Source organism: Castor canadensis, chromosome 4 (genome assembly GCF_047511655.1).
Source record: "Castor canadensis chromosome 4, mCasCan1.hap1v2, whole genome shotgun sequence".
NCBI classification, from domain to species: domain Eukaryota; kingdom Metazoa; phylum Chordata; class Mammalia; order Rodentia; family Castoridae; genus Castor; species Castor canadensis.
The window spans coordinates 110,736,877-110,745,854 of NC_133389.1; positions in this window are offsets into that span (position 1 = coordinate 110,736,877).

Genomic DNA, 8,978 nt, shown 5'->3' on the forward strand with positions numbered 1-8,978 from the left:
GGTTAAAAATAAAATAATTTATTTAGACTCATGACAATAATTTAATGGACAAAGAATGTTGGAAAACTTCAAGAGAACCATGGAAATAATAATGAATTCTAATTCTGCTAGAAAACAATTTGCATTGTTAGATATAATAAATTTTTGTTTGTTTTTTGAGGCAGAGTCTCACAATCATCCTGCCTCTGCCTCCATAGTGTTCGTGTTATAGCCATGCACCACCATGCCTAGCTTAGATGTAATCAATTTTGAATTATTGCTTTGAAAGGTTACTGCAATACTTGAGAATAAGAGTGAGAGGTGAGGTTCAAGCAACAGAGTGCTTGATTTACAACCATGAAGCCCTAAGTTCAAATACCAGTCCCACCAAGAAAAAAAATTGGCAATAATTTCTGAATTTTAATTTTAGCATTATTATATTTGTAAATACAGTGATTATTGGTCATTATGATATAGTTGAGCAAAACCTCATGTTTTAACTTTCTTTCCTGCAGTTTTTGGATCACATCTAAGGCCTTGCACATATTAGGCAAGTGCTATATTCACAACCCGTTATTCTCAGTTTGAAGTCTTGGAGACAATAATTAGTCTCCAAGAATAAGCTCTGACTTAGGACTCAAATGCATACAGAGTTACATCTCTTTGTTGGTCCCTATGGGTCTCATTGACATCAATGTGCAAATTCAGCACAGAATCATAAAGAATATACACTCATTTTTGTACACTGAAAAAACACATGAAAATATATGAAAAAACATATTCTGGGTAAAAACTCTTCCCTATAGCATGGCTATTCCACACTAAAAAAATCACATAAATGAATGGAACTGGAGATTATCATGCTAAACAAAGTAAGACAGGCTCAAAAGGTCAAAGGCCATATGTTTTCCCTCATATGTGGAAGCTAGACCTATAAGATAAATGTACACATAACTACAAATATGATCATATAGATAGATAGAGAGAAAGAGAGATTGAGAGAACAAGGTTGTATTAATGGGTCTGTCTGAGGGGACTACAAAGAGGCAGGAGAGGGAAAGAAAATGTTCTAGAATGAAAAATATTGAAAGGCATTGCATCTGTGTATGAAGAAAATATAACACAAAGCACTGTAAGCTGTTGAATAATAGGAGAACAGGGCAATAGAGAAAGAATAAGTAGTAGAGGAGATTAATCTGAATAAAATAGGATATATACATGTTTGAAGTGCCAAGGTGAAACCTCCTTGACCAATCAATATACACTTAAAAAATGAAGGACAAGAATGTAAAACACATCCTATCCAGGGGTGGGTACCAGTGGGAAGGGGGAAGGCATAAGAGGGGAAGGAAGGCTAATAGGATAAATGTATTTTGTAATTCATGTATGAAAATAGAACAACAAAAGCTGTTGAATTGTTCAAAAAAGTGGAGGAAAGGAGGTGAGGGAAAATGATGGAGAGAGTGAATCTAAAAAGATATATTATAGGCACATATATAAATGTCACAATATATCCCCCTGTACAACTATTATATGCTAATAAATGTTAATTTAAATTTTTTTTTAAATGATCACATATCACCCCTCTTGTTATTGTTTTTTAATTTTTTCTCCTTAAAATTATGTCAAAACTAACTGGTATTTAAAAGCAACCTAAAAAGGTATCTAAATGAGACCATTGGATTTCTTAGAATGACATTTAAAGAAGTTTGAAATGTTCACAGGCACACAGTGTACCCCCAACCATAGGATTCCAGGTAAAGCAAACAACATTAACAAAAGCATCTGCTATGATTTGGATGTGTTTCATTCCCAACAATACTCATGCTGAAATTTATTTCAGGGAAGTTGAGAGGTGATGAGTTTTAAGGAGTGATTAGGTCAGCAAGAGGGGTTAATTCCTTTCTGTGAGTAGGTTCACTGTTGCAAGACCAGGCTATTACAAAGTGAGGCTCCTCCTGTTTTGTCCTGCCTGCACATGCCTGCTTACCCTTCCACTTTTTACTGAAAGTTGACAAGCAGGAGGCTCTCACCAGAAGCCACAAAGATGCTGGTACTGCACTCTTGGACTTCCCAATTTCCAAAACCATCAGCCAAAATGAGCATCTTCCGTCATAAATTACTCCATCTTGGGGATTTTCTTATAGCAACAGAAAATATGCTAAGACATTATAGAAAAGAATCTTTCTTTTTCTGAGCATGGTGGTGAATGTCTGAGATCCATTTGGGTGGTGTAGGTAGGAGGATCATAGTCCGAGGGCAAAAATATAAGACCCTGTCTAAAAAATAACTAAAGCAAAAATGGGCTAGGAGAGGGACTCAAGAAGTACCTGTGTAGCAAGCACAAGGCCTTGAGATCAAACCCCAGTACTGAAAAAAATCTTCTAGGGAGAGGAAGTACGTCTCTATACTTTATTACTTTCCTTCAGATTTATCACATTGATAATCCACATATTTTTTGCATGTACAACTCATCCCATCAAATGTACAAAATAGGCCTATGGAAAACTTGATCTGAAATGGTAAAGTAGGCTTAAAAACACAAAACAAAGCCAAACTGATGTATTATATAACATCAAAAGATTGTTCTTTTCCCTCAAAATGTAAAGCAGTATTTGAGTCTACTCTATTTAAAAAGGCACACTGTGGCACTGTATCTTTGTTTCAATGGAATGGTGTATTTCTTTAGGGGGAAAAAAGGGCACAGAGGCATGTATTTAAAACTGTGAAATTAAATGGTATTCCATTAATAGATTAGAGAAAAACAGAATCTAGAGAATCTGAAGTTGAGTTGATCCAAAGGAGGTGACCATTAAACTTCATATCATGAGCATACTAAAGGAATGAGGATGTATGGTTTAATAGAAATGTGCTTACCCTGTCCAATTGTATTCCTTATAAATATTCAACCTGCTTAATGGGTACCAAACTCTTAGGAATAAGAAAATGCCTTAAAAATCCATCTCACTCTTTTTCAAAAGACAGTAGATACAAACAGTAACTGAAAAGTTACAAAAAGAATAATACTCTTAATATTCATCTTTCTCTGGCATATTTTTATAAGACACAAACATATTTTTGTTTCAATAAAAACATTTTTCCTATCTCTAATGACCATCAATTAGGAAAGAGAGAATTGTTTGATACACAGCCACGTGTATCTCACATCTATTAAAGTATTTGTGTTTGGTGGCAATAAAGGAGTAAATATCTTTTATCCTTAAACCAAAGAAGTTTCAATTATGATATTGGAAATACTGTTTAACATTTTTCAATTTTTTTTCAATCCAGCAAAATGAAGACAGTTTCTAGAAATGACAGATCAGTGAAGACATCAGTTTGAAAGCATAATTTATAAGGTACTAGTAGGAAAGGCAAAAATGAGGTTCATAATCTGTTAGTGCCTTTGCACTGTATTAGCACAATACCATATCATCAATCTCCTTTCTTTTTCTGTGTCTGACTCTGCCACCTTCTTGGCTTGCACACCCGGAGGAGCATAATTACAGGCATGTAACATATGCATTGTGACTTTGAAAGTATAGAATTTAAATTACTTCAGTACATAAATCACCCATAGCCTATAAGTCCATTTTGCTGTGCAAATGAGGAAAACCTAGTGCTTGTTTACTATACTTTGGAAAACTTACAAAAGAATAGTACATTGCATAATTATTGGACTTGTAAAAACATGCTTTAATCAAATGAAATGGGCATTTAGTTTGTTCAAAACTACTTTCCATAATCCACTACACAGCATAAATTTCACATAACTGCTCACATAGCAACTTGTAAATACACCTGTTTATTTTCTTTCAGTTTAGCATTAAAGAAAAAAAAGCGATTAAAGACATAGCATGCAAATCTCTTTCACTTACAGCTTTTCATTTGAGTTAAAAAATCTCAGGCAGATAGAGGCACAAGTCTATAATCCCTAGCCCTTGAGATACAGAGGTAGGAAGATTTTGAGTTCAAGACCAGCCTGGGCTACATTATGAGACACTGTCTCCAAGAAAAAAAAATCTGAAAGAATTAACCCAATAATCCTACAGCAAATACATAAGTTTGAAAATAACTCCCTCTTTTTTCTTCATCATGATTAATAATAGACGAAAAGGTTGAGCGGACTGTAAATATTATAAATTCAACAACATGTAAAAATGCAAGCATTTTTCCAAAACCTGAAGTAGGCATCCACTGTAGCCTAAATATATAACATAAACAGAAACACAAACCTTAATCATTCTTGAAATTATGATAAGGAAAACTTGCAGAACTTCATTTTGGTTTTAACTATTGTCTTCTCAAAAGCAGTGCAGTGTTTTCTGGGGCATGAACACTAGGGAAGATTAGAGATATAGGTTTCCTCCTATAAATTTACATGAAGAAGATGAAAAAGAGTCTCATGAAGGGAAAATAACCCAAATTAGTTAACACATGGCCTTGTTTTGCACATAGTTCTCATATTACTGGTCACCCCCAGCCAATGACCTAACCCTCAGTCAGGTCCCAAAGACTGTTTCATTTTCAATCCTAAAATAGCTAATAGCTAAAGCTATTTCTCTACTGCATGAATTTGTCTACTGAAAATCATACTCCTCTTGAGAAAAAAAAACCCCCATTCCTCACCAAGTAAATGTCAGTTCTGATGATTGTAATGTGAATCCCAATTTTGTAAAATTTACCCAAAAATCTATAATTTTGTCTCTTTTTGAAAATGTCATAAATTTCCCACATTAAGATTAAAATTTTAATAAGATTATGATAAATATAAATTCATCAAGACTGTATAGAGTAACGCTGCCAAACACAAATACAATAAAGGTTATATATATAACTTAAAATATTCTAGTAGCCATACTCAAAAAGTAAAAACAAAGAGATAAAATACATTTTAAATATTTTGTACAGTGTAGTATGTGCAAAACATTGTCATTTTATCATAGAATTCACTTAAAGAGCTACTAATGAAACATTTCACTTTTTACTCAAACTCTTAGAAATCCAATTTGTAGTTTACATTTTAACCACATCTTGATTTGAATACTGGATTTTCATTGGAGATATATAATCTATTTTTATGCTTCATAGAATTAGCTCTTGAAAAGTAGATTTACATATTCAAATTTCCAAGCATAGAGTTTTTTAGTAGCTGAATCTTGTATCAGTTTTTAAGTTTAAATTAATTAAAGTTATTCCACAGTCACATTAGCTACATTTTAATTGTTCAATATCCACAGCTAGTGGCTGCTGTAATGGATAGACCATAATAAAGAAATAATAAGGATAATTAAAACCTATTTCACAGCTTTATTGTCTAATTAAATAATATCTAATACCCTTATCCTATCTATTGCTGCCGTATTTGTAGGTTATTGTTCAGTAGTTAGTGAAATTGTTATATATGTAAATAGTACTAATTCACATTTTAAATCCCCAGTGGATGTAAGTGTTACTTATATTTAAGTGAACACATTCATAAGTTTATGAAAATATTTAATGTGCTTACCATTAAAACTGCTGAATAAAAGATTTGAAAACTCAACCTAAAGCAAGTTAATACTAAGACAATATCGTCACAAAAATGTAAGTGTTTAGAAAGTGGATAATTATTTGATTTATTTACTAATAATATTTATTGTATCACTGAATATTTAGGTATTAAAGTGTTTTTTCTCCCTTTTAGGTTCTCAAAGTCAAGGGCAGAAAATGTTTAGTACTTCTTTGTAACATCCCACAGGATTAGATAATGGTAACTGACAAACTGTGACTGGAGGGAAATAATCTGTCTTGTGTTGAGAATGTATTTGCTAGGCATTACACTAAACTGTCTTACATTCAATAGCTAACCTTAAAAACACCAACCAGCCCACAAGCAAAGAAAAACCTATACATTAGGATATCTTCATTTTGCAGAGAAGAACATCACAATCAGTACTAAAAGGCTGAAGTCACACAATTACTAAGTGCTTTAACTGGGCTTAAACAAAAACAACTTGGTACTGATCAGTGCAACAGAAGACTCAGAAATAAAACTACACAGCTACAGATATCAGATCTTTGACAAAGGAGCAAAAACATACACTCAGAAAAAGACAACCTCTTCAACAAATGGTGCTGGGGAAACTAGTTATCTACTTGAAGAAAACATATACCAGACCCCAATCTCTCACCCTATACAAGTCATGAATCAAAGATCTTAATGTGAGACCTGAAACATTGAAACCACTACAGAACCACAGGGAAAATAGTGGAAGATATAGGCATTGCAGTGACTTTCTAAATAGGACTCCACTGGCCCCCCCCAAAAAAGGCAAGAATTAAGAATTGGGATTGCATCAAATTAAAATGCTTTGCACATCAAAAGAAACAATTACTAGAATCAAGAGACAACCCACAGAATGGGAGAAAATCTTGAACTAGAGAAAAGGTTAGAAGAATTAATTTAGAAGGTAACACACATGTACAGGAAAGCAATGCAAGTCAACTCCCTGTATAACTATCCTTTTCTCAACTAGCAAAAACCCTTGGTCCTTCCTATTATTGCTTACACTCTCTCTACAACAAAATTAGAGATAAGGGCAAAATAGTTTCTGCCTGGTAGTGACAGGGTAGGGGGTGAGAGGGAAGGGGTGGGGGGAAGGGGGGAGAAGTGACCCAAACATCTTCTGCACATATGAATAAAAGAAAAAAAAAACAGATAAAAGTACTTTTCAGAATATACAAAAAGCTCAAAAAATTAAATAGCAAAATAACAAATAATCAAATTAATAAATGGGCAAATGAATTGAACAATTTTCAGAAGAAGAAATACAAATGGCTAACACGTACATGAAGAAATGCTCAACATCTTTAGCCGTAAAGGAAATGCAAATCAAAACTGCACTAAGATTTCATCTCACCCCAGTCAAACTGGCAATCATCAAGAAAATAATAATAAATGTTGGCGAGGACGCAGAGGAAAAGAAGCCCTCATACACTGCTGATGGGAATGAAAACTAGTATGACCACTGTGGAAATCCATATGGAGGATCTTCAAAAAATTAAACCTTGACTTAACTTCCATACCACTCTTGAGCATATAGCCAAAAGAGTGTAAAGAATATAAAAGAGATATCTGCATACCCATGCTTATTGTAGCTCTGTTCATAATAGCTAAAGTATAGAATCAGCTGAGATGCTCAACACCCAGTAACAGGATAAGGAAAATGTGATACATATATCTCACATATATGCACAGGCCATTGAATGTTATTCAGCTATAAAGAAAAGAAAAATGAAATTATTTCATTTTCAGGAAAATGGATGGAACAGGAGATCAACGGTTGAGCAAGATAAACCAAATATTACATGTGCTTGCTCATTTGCTGAACCTAGACATAAAATGATATGGATGATAATAATAATGAAACATGAATTTAAAAGGAGGATTGCCTAAGTGGGATCAGTGAGAACTGAAAAATAGAAGGGAAAGGATAGCAAGGGGTGAAGAGAATTGAAGTATGCTACATATATATAAATACACATTGTATGTATACATCTGAAGACAGAATAATGAAAGCCACTAAACACTGAAAAAGGAGGGAGGAAGGAGTGGGGAATGGAAATATAATGGAGGGAAAGTTGTTCAAAGTACTCTGCATGCATGTGTGAAATTATCACAATGGAACACTCTCATATGATTAATGTATGTAAATCCAAAAATAAAATAAAAATTTAAACAATCAAGATAGGCTTGATTCCACAGATACACTTGTTACTACCACACAATATTTATTATCTTCCATGATTTTCTCTTTTAACGCGATGTTTTATAATCCTTATTTCCTGATTGTGCATATGATCTGTATGCTGGATTATGGATTCTTTTAACTCTAACTATGTCTCGTTTAAATTCTGCTTTTTCCTATAAAAAGCCTTAAGTAAGGCCTTATTTTGCTGAATTTAATTGAGACCTAAGTTCCATTTCCCTATTCTGTTATTAGTGACTTTGCCAAGATGCTCATCAAGGTTATAAGGCAGGTCTTTACTCTCTCTAAATCCCCATTTGCTGATATTTACTATAAAAAGATTAGGTTACATTCACAGTTTCAAAATTCATTTTAGCAATAAAATATATTTCCAGTGATTGTTGCATGGAATTATACTATGTAAACTAGATAAAAACAGTTATGTGTGATTAAATTCCCTCGGTGGCCTCAAAGGAAAAACATAGTGCTACACAAAACCATAAATTAAACCATGAGAAGCGGTGCTGAATCTTGTCTATGCCATGGATAACTTTATATCCTATAACTTCTCTTAGAAAACCACAAAATCAAATATGTGTTTGGAGGTCCATCGTGACTTAGGCTAATAACTCTATATAGTGGTCATTAAGATTTCTTCTAGCAATTGTAATCACAGATGCTATACATGTAATGAATCTGTGGGGAGTAAAGATTTAATAATAGTCACTTTATCAACAAATATTTTGTTCCTACTAGATGTCAAACACTAAAATAAACACTAACAACAAAGTAGATAGTAGAGCCCTTGTCTCCATGGAACATACCCTTTATTCAAAAGTAGATTTGTAATAAAATAACAAATACATAAAAGTGTCAGAATTCAGGATTTGATTATTATTCTGATAATAATATAAAGACATTTGACCATTTTAAATCAAAGACATGATACTATTTGATATGCAAATTCGAAAGATTACTTTGTAGAGAACACACTATAGGTGGGCAAAAGGTGGATGAGAGATGGTAGGAAGTGTTCTGAAAGTGTAACTCAGGTTCCAATATAGGTTTTCCTTATGAGGGGAATAGAGAGAGAATGTGAGAAGTTAGATATTTTGGGTGGTCAGTTATGTGTATGAGATGTCTCTGACACAGAGACTGAAAAGCAGTAGACATGGAAAATTACTTGGTAAACATGTTCACACTGAAGAACTTGCTATTACTCCTGGTGGAATTCTGAATGGGCAGGTGTCCAGACTATGGAAGAATGTT